Here is a 14,377-nt window from a genome sequence, read left to right as displayed (position 1 = left end):
ACTGTAAAGCGTTGTGCTAACCACTATGCTACCGTGACAGGGGCTCAGGAATATGCAGACAATGGAAGGAAATGGACTTTCTACAGACAGAAGAATTAGCCTTGAACAGGGGTCTTGGCCCGAAACATCAAATGTTTGTTCATTTCCATAGACGTTGCCTGACCCGCTGAATTCCTTCGGCATTATATGTGTTTTGCCAGGGATTAGCTGAGTTTGGTACTTAATTACCAGATTAATTTGTTCGGCACAGCATCGTGAGCTGGAGGGCATGTTTCTGTCCTCTTTGGGACAAATCAAAGGGATAGTAATTTGGCAAATGCCCTGAACCCAATTTACTTTGAACTTTGGCTAAATCCCAGAGCTGAAGTCAGAAAAGGTGACCCCACTGGGAAGATTAGCACATCGAGAGTCAGAATGAATACGTTCTGGAGTGGAATAACTGTACCCTGACGACCACAGTCATCCACAACACACACAAAATGCTGGAGGAACACAGCAGGTCAGGCAGCATCTATGGGTCGAGACCCTTCATCAGAATTGGAAAGGAAGGGGGCAGAAACCAGAATAGGAAATTGGGGAGGAGTAGCAACTGGCAGGTGATTGGTAAGGTGGGTGGGTAGATTAGGGCTGTGCAGATTGAAGAACTGAATTGTTGAAGGGAAGTAGCTGTTCTTGAACCGGTTATGTGGGACTTGAGGCTTCTGTACCTCCTGCACGAAAATGGAAGGTGGGGATCTTTGATGTTGCCTTCACAAGGTAGTGAATCTGTCATCGAGGGATGCTACGGGAGTGTTTGTGGGAGAAACAAGTTCTTGACCGTCAGGGTAGTATAGGATGACATATATATACTTAGATAATAAATTGACTTTTGGACTTTATTGAACTTTTGAAGCATCAGCGCAAGGGAAAATGGAAAACTAAGGCAGATATACATTTTCATTTGAGCTGTGCAGATAAGGCAACCGGAACAAAGGTGAGTTCTCGAGTGTAGCCAGTCTGACATTTATTAGATCGGGGTCAGGTATAAGACCAACTTTGAAGGTTCTTCTCAGAGCAGAGATCAAGAAGAAAGTTAATACTTGTGACAAAATGCTGTATCATTTTGGAATGCTTGGGAGATATTTCCACAAGGGCCAAAGGATTTTGTGTACTTGACAAAAGAACAAGGAGAAATTTGTTTTCTCAGCCAGTTCTGATTTGAAACATGCTGTCCAGTGATTCAGATCCTAAAAAAAACATTTCCAAAAGAAATTAAAACACTTAATGCTCTGCTTGCAGGGCTTTTGAGCGAGAGCTGGGGGACTATAGTAAATGGGCAGCTCTCTCAAAGGGGCTGGGATGAGAAGGACAGGCTGAACAGTCTCTTTTCTATGGGAGAGTCATAGTGATAGAGCACTAAAGCACAGAAGCAGGCCCTTTGGCCCATCTAGCCCATGCCAGACTGTTATTCCGCATTGTCCCATCAGCCTGCACTTGGACCATAGCTCTTCATTCCCCTCCCATCCATGTACTTGTCCAAGTTTCTCAATGTTTGTAGTCAAATCCGCAGTCCACTTCCGCTGGCAGTTTGTTCCACACCCTCACCACTCTCTGAGGGAAGAAGTTCCCCTCATGTTCCCCTTAAACATTTCACATTTGACTCTTAACCTATGATCTCTTGTTCTAATCTCACCCAACCTCAGTGGAAAAAGCCTGTTTGCATTTACCCTTTCTATAACCTTCATTGGGTGGCAGGGTGGAGATACGTCTCTACCAAAGATGGTGCAAGGTGCTCCTTCCCTCCACTAGCCTGCAGGTCACCCTTGGGCAAGGTGTAGCACCTGCTTAGCCCCCCCCCCCGATCAGGGTCACGTGAAGCCATGGGAGCAGGTGGTGGACGGTCGTACGAGCAGCCGGTGCAGATCACAAGTCCTGGTTATGTGACCACTGATACCAGGCAGACAATCTCTGAAGAGTATTGATAATGGCTGGGGTCACCCATCTTGTGAAGACACTGCCCAGAAGAACTCAATGGCAAACCACTTGGGTAGAAAAATTTGTCATGAACAAGCGTAGACATGAACAAGACCATAATCACCCGTGTCATACAACTTCATGCATAATGAACAATACATTTCATAGTTTTATATAACTCAATCAAATCTCCCCTTGTTCTCCTACACTCCAGGGAATCAAGTCCTAACCTCTCCAGTCTATCCCTATAACTCAGGTCCTCAAGTCTCAGCAACATCCTTGTAAATTTTCTCTGTACTCTCACAAACCTATTGAAATCTTTCCTGTAGGTAACTTTGGCAACTGGGTCCCGAGAGTTAACTAGTTTCCTTGCTGGGGATTGAAGTGTCCAGGCCATTTATGGAATCAGTATTATAAATATTTCTCTCTCGTTTGCCTCTCTATCGTACTGGTGGGTTTTTCATTTGAAAAGCATAGAAATGATCGATGCACCTCCAAGCAACACCACCATCGAAACAGAGTGGCCGTGAATATTAATTGATAAATATTGATAGAACCAAAATGCTTTCTGCATTTCACTGTGCGGTACCAAGAACTGAACTGAATGCAACATTCTCAGGGCATGCTGAGAATATCAAAAATTACACAAGCTGCCTGAAGCATGCAGTCATTTTAAACGAAACTGTATTGTATCCCAGGCATTTGACAGGCTTCTGTTATGACCTTATTGAACTGAGGACTGCTCCTCACCAGGACAAATGTATCCATCTAAAACAGTCAAAGAATCTTTGTTAGAAGTTTTAAAGTATTGGAAAAGTTCATCGCCTTAGACGGCATTTGTGGGATAGTCAATGTTTCAAAGGTCGATAATCAAAGACTCTTTATCAGATCCTTCTTGCTTCTGCAGATTTTTTGTTGACTCTCTGTATGACTGATAGAGTTTTACAGAGTATACATAAATGAACAAAGTGGCTGAGGCAGTGAACGTCAGGGCTGCACCTGAAGAAGAAGTTAGTATCAATATTGAATATTGAAAGGCTTCGACAGAGTGGATGTGGAGAGTATGTTTCCTACAATGGGAGAGTCTGGGATCAGAGGGCACAGCCTTGAAATACAAGGATGTCTCATTAGACCTTAAGACCATAAGATATAGAAGCAGAATTTGGCCATTTGGCCCATCAAGTCTGCTCTGGCTCAATCATTTTCCCTCTCAGCCCCAATCTTCTGCCTTCTTCCCATAACCCTTCACGCTCTGACCAATCAAGAATCTAACAACCTCTGCCTTAAGTATATGCAAAGACTTGGCCTCCACAGCCACCTGTGGCAACAAATTCCACAGATTCACCACTCTCTGGCTAAAGAGTTCCTCCTCATTTCTTTTCTAAAAGGACACCCCCCTATTCTGAGGCTATATCCTCAGCTCCTAGATGCATAGGAAGCATCCTCTCCATATCCAATCTATTGAGGCCTTTCAATATTCGAAAGGTTTCAATTTGGTCACCCCTCATTCTTCTGAACTCCAGTCTCTTTAGGACAGAGGTAAGGAGAAACTTCTCTAGCCGGAGGGTGGTGAAACTGTGAAATTCATTGCTATGGACACGGTGGAGACCAAGTCATTGAGTATGTTTAAAGTGGAGATTGATAGGTTCTTAATTAGTAAGGGTGTCAAAGGTTATGGGAAGAAGGCAGGAGAATGGAGTTGGGAGGAATAATATATCAGCCATGATGGAATAGTGGAGCAGACTTGATGGGTTGAATGGCATTATTCTGCTCCTTATGGTCTTATCACAGCCAGTGTTTATGAAGGTGCCAGGGTCATTCAGCATGGAAACAGGACAGAGATTCCCATCGTCCCCACATTTGGCTCTTATCCCGCCTAACCTTTTCTATCATGTACCTGTCCAAGTGTCCTTTATTCATCAGTAATGTATCTGACACAACCACTCTAATAGCAGCTCATCCCAGATACAGAACCTCCCCCTTCTCTCCCCCTCCCCCAGGGTGTAAAGGTTGCCCCTCAGATTCCTCTTAAATCTCTCCCCTCACCTTAAATTTATGCCTGTCGTCCTGGGGAAAAAGACTTTGCACATTCACCCTATCTGTGCCCCTGATGATTTAATGCACTTCTATATGATAACCCCCATTGTTTTATACTCCAGGGAATAAGGTCCCAGATTGTTCAACTTTGCTCCGTAACTCAGCCCCTCGAGTCCCGACAACCTCCTCAGGCATCGTTTGTGGCTTATTGAACCTTTCCCTAACCAAAACTGAACACAATGTTCCAAATGCTACCTCACCAGCATCTTGTACAGCTGCAGCATCGTCCCCCTCTCGGCCTGCCAGCTGCCTCCTTCACCACTCTGTCTACCTGTGGCAGCTCTCTCAAGGAACCGCGTATTTGTCTTTGAACAGTGACACTTCATTTTATCTATTCAGAGATTCAGCACGGTATCCCGCCCTTCTGACCCAACGAGCCCATGCTGCCCAACTGCACCTCCCAACCTGCACGCCTTTGGAATGTGGGAGGGAAGTGGAGGAACTGGAGGAAACCCAAGCGAATTGCATGGGGAAATGAGTGTGTGCAAGATGCAGGTTGCATGCCCTGACATGCTAAAGAGACCTATAAGCAGAAAGCAAAATGCCTACGTGACTGAGAGTGACAAACAGTGGCTCGCCCTTTTACGTGGATGTTATTCAAATATGTCATCAGCTGTAGCCAGCTCACTCAATTACAACATGGGATTTTCCCGCTCCTAGAGTCTGACTCAAACCGAAATCCAGCCAGTGCTGCAGCTGGAGACTTCAGTGAGAGATTATGTAATTCAGCCTTTCCATTTGATAACTGCTGATTAATATACACGTGCTGGCAGCAGGAGACATCATCCACTGAATTCTAGGCATCAGGAAATGCTGGATCTTGTCCTAACTATACTGTCAGAGGATCTATCTCTTGAAAGAGATGCCAGGTCTGCTGTCAGTATTATGTAGTGCAGAGGAGATTTACCAGGATGCTGCCTGGATTAGAGAGCATGTCTTATAAGGAAAGGGTCAGCGAGCCAGGGCTTTTTTCTTTGGAGTGAGGGAAGGTGAGAGATGACTTGACAGAGAAGTACAAGATGATAAGAGGCATTGATAGAGTGGACAGCCAGCATCGTTTCCTAGCTGGATGTATGATACTTTTAAGGTGATTGGAGGAAAGTATAGGGGAATGTGAGAGGCAGGTTTCTTTTACATAGAGAATGGCAGGTGTGTGGAAGGTGCTGCCAGGGGTGGTGATAGAGGCCAATTAAGATTAGCTTTATTAAGATTAACTTTATTTGTCACGTGCCCATCAAAAACATACAATGAAATGTGTCATTTGTGTCAACGACCTACAAAGTCTGAGGATGTGACGGGGACAAATAGCAAGTATCACCCTGCTTGTTGTGTCAACAGGGCTTGGCCACGTACTTACTAACCCGAACTCTAATGTCTTTGGAATGTAGGAGGAAACCCAGATGATCCCTGGAAGAACATACAGATTCCTTACATTGTATAGGCATACGAATGACAGAAAAATGGAGACTGTGTGGGAGGGAAGGGTTATTTTGATCTTGGAGTAGGTTGGAAGTTTGGCACAACATTGTGAGCTGAAGGGACTGTACTGTGCTGTAATGTTCTATGCACACTGGGTGTTTGTCAGTCTTCTTTCTTCAATGGGTTCTTTTGGGTTTCTTGTTTTGTGGCTGCCTGTAAGGAGACAAATCTCAAGGTTGCATAATGTGTCCGTACTTCGACAATAAATGAACTTTGAACGTTGAGCTTCAATGTTCTCTGTTTTATCATTTGTCCTTTCAAATGGATGCAACTGCGATTGTTTCACAGACAGGGGAGTACTCCCAAATGGCCTGGCTACTGTTTACCAACCAACCAACCCACCCGGTCATTAGCACAGAGTTGACATGTGATAATGTGTGGACTGGTTTGAAAGTTCAAAAAATTCAAAAGTTCAAAGCAAATTTTATTATCAGAGAACCTACAAGTCACCACATACAACCCTGAGATTCATTTTCCTGTGGGCATACTCAATAAATCTATAGAAATGTAACTATAACAGGATCAATGAAAGATCAACCAGAGCGCAGAAGACAAAAACTGTGCAAATGCAAGTATAAATAAATAGCAAAAAATAACGAGATCATGAAATAACAAGATAAAGAGGCTTAAAATGAGATCTTTGGTTGTGGGAACATCTCAATAGATGAGTGTAATTATCCTCTTTTGTTCAAGAGCCTGATGATTGAGGGGTAGTAACTGTTCTTGAATCTGGTGGTGCAAGTCCTGAGGCTCTTGTACCTTCTGCTTGATGGCAGAAGCGAGAAAAAAGCATGGCCTGAGTGTTTTTTTTTTCAGAATTAGAATTAGAATTTATTTCTTACATCCATCTCACAACACGAGGGAGAAAGAGTTTTTATATTGCATCTCTGTCACTACCTACAAGCAATAAGGAAGGAAAATGAGGGAGGATATTGCCCAACCCTAAGATTGTGTACATAGCAACACACATAAAAGTTGCAGCAGGCCAGGCAGCATCTCTAGGAAGAGGTACAATTGGCGTCTCGGCCCGAGACCCTTCGTCAGGACTAACTGAAAGAAAAACTATTCAGAGAAATCTCTTACTAACTTTTCTTTCAGTTAGTCCTGACGAAGGGTCTCGGCCCGGAACATCGACTATACCTCTTCCTAGAGATGCTGCCTGGCCTGCTGCGTTCACCAGCAACTTTTACGTGTGTTGCTTGAAATTCCAGCATCTGCAGATTTCCTCGTGTTTGCAATTGTATACGTAACTGTTTTGTATACATGTGGGTACAGTCAGGTATACAATCAGATCAATGGGTACTGATTAATCTGACGGCCTGGTGAAAGAAGCTGTCCATGGCCTCTTGGCCCTGGCCTTAATGCTGTTAATGCTGCGATACCATTGGCCGGATGGAAGCAGCTGAAACAGTTTGTGGTTGTGGTGGCTGGAGTCCCTGATGACCCTCCGAGCCCTTTCTACCCACCTGCTACTGTAGATGTCCTAAATAGGTTTGGTTACACCAGAGAGTTTTCTGGACACAGCCTTGGGAGCTGGGTTTCAAAAGTATATCAGTAACTGCGAATTACGAATTATGTATATATGTATGTATGTACAGACATCAGCGACTGTGAATTACTTGGGACCCCTTGGGTCATGAGAGTCAAGTCAAGTTTATTGTCATTTAACTATATACATACTATATATAATGTATAAAGAAACAAGACAATGTTTCTTCGAACCAGGGTGTAAAGTGCAGTCGTACACATAACACCCCTAACACATGATAACTTATGAAAGTACGGGAGAAGTTGACAGACACACATAAATAACAAACTAAAGTGCATAAATATGAAATATTGTACTGGACCAGATTAACCAGTGACACTTCGAATACGAAACACCGCAAGTTCAGAAGCCTAATGGCTTGGGGGAAGAAACTTGTTTTTATGCAGCGCAGTTGCCTGCCTGATGGTAGAAAGTCAAAGGGATGCTGGATGCATGGATGGGATCCTTAATAATACTAAAGGCCCTGCGTAGGCAGCGCTCCTGATGAATGTCCCCGACGGATGGTGGGGAAACCCCGATGATCCTCTCAGCTGTTTTCACTCTCCTTTGTAGGGACTTCCGGTCTGATGCTCGACCGCCCCCGAACCAGATGGAGAGGCAACTTGTCTGGCTGCTCTCAGTGATGCTTCTGGAAAACACATTTAAGATGGGGGTTGGGGGGAGCCTTGTTTGCCTCAATCTTCTTAGGAAATGGAAGTGATGCTGTGCCTTCTCGTTCATGGAGGTGATATTCAGGGACCAGGTGAGGTCACCTGTGAGGTGAACTTTGAGGAACTTGGTGCACCTAACTCTCATAGTCATAGTCATACTTTATTGATCCCGGGGGAAATTGGTTTTCGTTACGGTTGCTCCATAAATAATAAATAGTAATAAAACCATAAATAGTTAAATAGTAATATGTAAATTATGCCTGGAAATAAGTCCAGGACCAGCCTATTGGCTCAGGGTATCTGACCCTCCAAGGGAAGAGTTGTAAAGTTTGATGGCCACAGGCAGGAATGACTTCCTATGACGCTCTGTGCTGCATCTCGGTGGAATGAGTCTCTGGCTGAATGTACTCCTGTGCCCAACCAGTACATTATGTAGTGGATGGGAGACATTGTCCAAGATGACATGCAACTTAGACAGCATCCTCTTTTCAGACACCACCGTGAGAGAGTCCAGTTCCATCCCCACAATATCACTGGCCTTACGAACGAGTTTGTTGATTCTGTTGGTGTCTGCTACCCTCAGCCTGCTGCCCCAGCACACAACAGCAAACATGATAGCACTGGCCACCACAGACTTGTAAGAACATCCTCAGCATCGTCCGGCAGATGTTAAAGGACTCAGTCTCCTCAGGAAATAGAAGCTCTCTCTACGAAGGAACCATGTATTCGCAGGGGGTGGGGAGGTAGGAGTGGTTCGTCTGCACCTTCCTGAAATCCACAATGATTTCCTTTGTCTTCTGCATGTTCAGGCTTAGGGTGTTCTCATACCAGTCCACCAGCTGCTCCACTTCCTCTCTATACGCCGTCTTGTCATCATTCTCGATAAGGCCAACCACTGTTGTGTCATCTGCAAACTTGATGAGACGGTTTGAGCTGGATCCTGCGACACAGTCATGTGTTAGTAGTGTGAACAGCAGTGGGCTGAGCTCACAGCCTTGGGGAGTACCAGTGCTCAGTGTAATGGGACTAGAGACATTGCTTTCCACATGGACTAACTGTGGCTTGACTGTTAAGAAGTCCAGTATCCAGTTGCAGAGGGAGGTGTTGATACCCAGCAAGGATAGTTTCCCCATCAGTTTCTGGGGTATGATGGTGTTGAATGCCGAACTGAAGACTATAAATAGCAGTCTGGCATGTGAGACCCCATTTTGCAGGTGGGACAGGACAGAGTAGAGGGCAGAGGGTATTGCATTGTCAGTGGATTGATTTGAGCGATAAGCAAACTAGAAAGTTTGTGATCAGAGATTAAGGGAGCTAGGGCTTTACTCTTTGGAGAGAAGGAGGATGAGAGGAGACATGATAGAGGTGTACAAGATAATAAGAGGAAGAGATAGAGTGGATAGCCAGCGCCTCTTCCCCAGGGCACCACTGCTCAATACAATATGGCTTTAAGGTAAGGGGTGGGAAGTTCAAGGGGATATTAGAGGAAGGTTTTTTACTCAGAGAGTGGTTGGTGCATGGAATGCCCTGCCTGAGTCAGTGGTGGAGGCAGATACACTAGTAGGCTGTAAGACTCATACAGCCAGATTTGGGAACAGCTTCTTCCCAACTGTGATAAGACTGCTGAACGGACCCTGACCCTGACAGAGACTACTAGACAGGTATATGGAGAAATTTAAGGTGGGGGCTTATATGGGAGGCAGGGTTTGAGGGTCGGCACAACACTGTGGGCCGAAGGGCCTGTACTGTGCTGTACTATTCTATGTTCTATGTAGAAAGGGTCCAATGTAGCTGGGAGAAAGGTTTTAATGTGTTCCATGACCAGCCACTCAAAGCATTTCATAATGGTTGATGTTAATGCCACTGGATGATAGTCATTTAGGCAGGTTACTGTTGCCTACTTTGGCACTGGAACGATGGCTTATGCCTTGAAAATTGAGGGGACAGTTGACTGTTCCAGAGTTTAATTACCCTCTTTTGTTCAAGATCCTGATGGTTGAGGGGCTGTAACTACTCTTGGACCTGGTGGTGCAAGTCCTGAGTCACTTGTACCTTCTGCCTGATGGCAGCACAGAGAAAAGAGCATGGCCTGAGTGGTTTGCTCACAGCACACAGCTTGCTGGACATAGCAAAATTACATTGTTACTGTGAATTATGTGCGTATATATGCATGTATATACAGACATCAGTGACTGAATTATTTGGGACCCCCGTAGCACAGTAGCACCGCAGTTAGTGCAACCCTTTACAGGGCTCGATTCCCACCACTGCCTGTAAGCAGTTTGTATGTTGCCCCCGTGACCGTGTAGGTCTCCTCCCCATTCCAAAGACTTACAGGTTAGGGTTAGTGAGTTGTGGGCATGCTATGTTCACCCTGGAAGTATGTCAATATTTGCAAGCTGCCCAGCACAATCCCCACTGATTTGACCTGACACAACGAAGCATTTCACTGTATATTTTGATATACATATACTTTATACCTTATTGTCGCCAAACAATTGATACTAGAACGTACAATAATCACAGCGATATTTGATCCTGCGCTTCCCACTCCCTGGAGTACAAATCGATAGTAAATATTAAAAATTTAAATTATAAATCATAAATAGAAAATAAAAAATGGGAAGTAAGGTAGTGCAAAAAAACCGAGAGGCAGGTCTGGATATTTGGAGGGTACGGCCCAGATCCAGGTCAGGATCTGTTCAGCAGTCTTATCACAGTTGGAAAGAAGCTGTTCCCAAATCTGGCCGTACGAGTCTTCTGGCCTGCAATTGTGGTGTCATCAGCAAACTTATGTATATTGAGTTTGTTGGAAACTTGGCTACACAATCATGGGTGTACAGTGAGTACAGCAGGGGGCTGAGTACACAGCCTTGTGGGGCACCGGTGCTCAGAGTGATTGTAGAGGAGAGCTTGTCCCCTATTTTTACATGCGACAAATAAAGCGAATCTTCTCACTGGCTAAGCGCACATTGGTCGGTGGACTGCTGTAGATTGTCCCTGGTGCAGGTGGGTGGTGACTAAGTCGGGGAGAAGTCGATGGGTATATAATAGAGAGCTCGTTGCAAGGATGCAAGTGGGGATAATAGTGGCAAGAAGAATGCTGAGCCAACTGAGATTCAAAGGCCCAAACAGCCTCCTCCGTCACATCACAAATAAGATATCTCAGTTTAGAGTTTATCACGGGTGGTGTACTGTAGGTTATCTCTACTGGTCAGGGTCGTTTGAGGAGATTGAGTATGGAGTGGCCAAATTTGTGTATGGTACAAACTGAATGGGATAATGTGATGCAAGAATGCTGCAGGTAGTGTACCAAAGTGAGTGACAGGTAACACTTACAGTACGCTGGATGAGCTCAGCAGGTCAGGCAGCATCAGTGGAAACGATGAGTCGACGCTTCGGGCCGGAGCCCTTCGTCAGGACTGAAGGATGAAGGAGGTGGAAGGATTTGAAGAATGCTTGTAGGTTCAGTTGAAAGACCAGTAATTTGAAAGACAGAGGGGTGGGGCAGGGGAAGCATCGACGTCATAGGCAGGAAAACAATGGGTAGTAGAAGAAGGAGGCAGAACCATGAGGGAGGTGATAGGCAGCTGGGGGAGAGGCAGAGTGAAATAGGGATAGAAGAAGGGAGGGGGAGGGAATTACCGGAAGTTGGAGAATTCTATGTTCATACCAAGGGGCTGGAGACTACCTAGACGGTATATGAGGTCTTGCTCCTCCAACCTGAGTTTAGCCTCATCGTGGCAGTAGAGGAGGCCATGTATGGACCTATCTGTATTGGAATGGGAAGCAGAATTGAAGTGGGTGGCTACTGGGAGATCCTGTGTGTTTTGGCGGACGGAGCGGAGGTGCTCGACGAAGCGGTCCCCCAATCTGCGTCGGGTTTCACCGATGTAGAGGAGGCCGCACCAGGAGCACCAGATGCAATAGATGACCCCAACAGACTCACAAGTGAAGTGTTGCCTCACCTGGAAGGACTGTTTGGGGCCCTGAATGGTGGCAAGAGAGGAGGTGTAGGGACAGGTGTAGCACTTACGCTTACAGGGCTAAGTGCCGGGTGGGAGATCCGTGGGGATGGACGTGTGGATCAGGGAGTCACGGAGGGAATGATCCCTGCGGAAAGCAGAGAGGGGTGGAGAGGGAAAGATGTGCTGAGTGGTGTGGTCCTGTTGAAGGTGGCCAAAGTAACTGTGTGGGAGGTGGGACCCCCACCTCCCAGGACATGCTCTCTTCTCACTGTTGCAATCAGGAAGGAAATACAGGAGCCTCAGGACTCACACCAACAGATTCTGGAACAGTTACTACCCCTCACCCATCAGGCTCTTGAACAAAGGGGATAACTTCACTCAGCTTCACTTGCCCCATCATTGAAATGTTCCCACAACCAAACGACTCACTTTCAAGGACTCTTCATCTCATGTTCTCGATATTTATTGCCTATTTGTTTATTATTATTATTTCTTCTTTTAGTATTTGCACTGTTTGTTGTCTTCTGCACTCTGGTTAAACACCCTAGTTGGGTGGTCTTTCATTGATTCTGTTATGGTTACTATTCTATACATTTATTGAGTATGCCTACAAGAAAATGAATCTCAAGGTTGTATATGGTGACATATATGTACTTTGATAATGACATTTACTTTCAACTTTGACAATAGAGTAGATGGAGGAAAATGTGGACAAAAATTTAAGTTTGTCACTTTAGGTAGAAAATGCCAACAGAATGGTGATGAATTCTTTAAATGATGAGAGATTAACTGGTGTTCAGTGGGACCTGATAACGTGGTCCATGAATCAGTGTAGAAACCACAAGTGATTACGAAAGAAGATGGCATGCTGGTCTTTCAATCAAACATTCCCTTAACACAGAGATCTGGAATGAGAGACTTCTGTTGAGAATATTGTGTACTGTTGGTCTGGCTTTGCCCATAGGGAGAACAGAGGCTGGAGACCGAAGGCGGCAGCTTGTCTTGGGGTTAGAGGACTGTGTATACTGTATGTGTGGTTGGGAGAAAGGAATGTTGTTTTGATACTTGTGTTCTACGCTGTTCTACAATGTTGGTGCCAGAATGTATGTCAACACCCAGGTGCATTGGTTGTTAACACAAGTCACGCATTTTAATGTGCTTTGATGTACACGAGATAAATAAACTTGATTTTGAATCTTGATTTGCCGGGTTGTCACGTTATCAGGAAAGATAGGGTGGTCTGATAGCATGCTGGTTAGCACAACACTTTACAGTACAGGCAACCAGGATTCGTATCCTGGCACGGCCTGTAAGGAGTTTGTACGCTCTCCCCGTGAGTACGTTTCCTCCCGCTGTACACAGACCCACCAGTTGGTAGGCTAACACGAGGAAATCTACAGATGCTGGAATTTCAAGCAACACACATAAAAAATGCTGGTGAACGCAGCAGGCCTGGCAGCATCTATAGGAAGAGGTACAGTCGATGTTTCAGGCCGAGACCCTTCGTCAGGACTAACTGAAAGAAGAAATAGTAAGAGAATTGGTCATTGTAAATTGTCTCGTGATTATGTTAGGGTTATGTCGGGGTTGCTGGGTGGCGTGGCTCGAAGGGCCGCGAGTCGCTATTTCGGTGTTACAGTTGGTCTGAAACGTTGCCTTTTTATTTCGAATTTCCCCGACTCAAGAATCGGCAAATAGATTATCAAGCCCTCCGACAGCCACTCCCGCTGTCTTTGATGCTCCAGCTCCTGCTATGCTTCAGAATGAGATACTGGTGAGAATTCATGTCCACTTCAGAGAAATTTGGGTTGGAAGTTTGGGAGGGGTATGGAGGACTATGGTCTGGGTACCTGTTGACGGGACTAGGCAGAGTAATAGCTTGGCAAGGACTAGATGGGCCAAAGGACCTGTTTCTATGCTGTAGTACTACTATGACTCTGAGAGGAATGTAACAGTGAAACTATCATCTAAATGTTATGACACGGCAGAACAAGATCTGGAAATCCCCGTGCATGAAACACAAAGTTGGCATTCAGATGCAGCAATTAATTAGGAAGGCAAGTGAATGGAATGAAATGAAGGGGAGGTGGAATATAAAAGGAAATGTTTGCAGGGTGGAGCAGGCTGGAGGGGATGATTGACTGTGTTTACGCTATAACCTACTCTGTGACTACTGCAGGATTTAGAATAAACGACAAACCGGGCACATAAATTGCAAATCCAAAAATCCCTGCTGTTGGTTGCTTTTGGCAAATACATGTGCCTGGATTCTGCTACAATTAAAATCCAGGGATTAAAAATCTGCTCATCTGAGGCATCGACAACTTCCAAGTTTGGTGTAGCACAGGCCGAAAGGGCCTATTCTGTACTGTATCTCAGTGAAAAACGATAAAGCAGACTGGGCCAGTAGTGTGAAGGAGGACATCATTGAAACAGCTCTTAAAATAGATATAAATGGATTAAACGAGTGGGTAAGAGATCATCAGGTGGAGTAAGAGGTAGGAAAATGCGAAGAACCCATTTTGGTTGGAGTTCGATTTTAACATTTACGAGAAATTTGGATTAGTACATGTATGAGAGAGGTATGGGGGGCTATTGTCTGGGGTGAATGTTGATGGGACCAGAGTAATAGTTTGGCATGGGCTAGATGGGCCGAAGGCCTTTAATCAGATTTTAATTCA

The sequence above is a fragment of the Mobula birostris genome, chromosome 8 (assembly GCF_030028105.1).
Source record: "Mobula birostris isolate sMobBir1 chromosome 8, sMobBir1.hap1, whole genome shotgun sequence".
Classification (NCBI taxonomy): Eukaryota; Metazoa; Chordata; class Chondrichthyes; order Myliobatiformes; family Myliobatidae; genus Mobula; species Mobula birostris.
Note: the sequence above shows the minus strand (reverse complement) of the source record.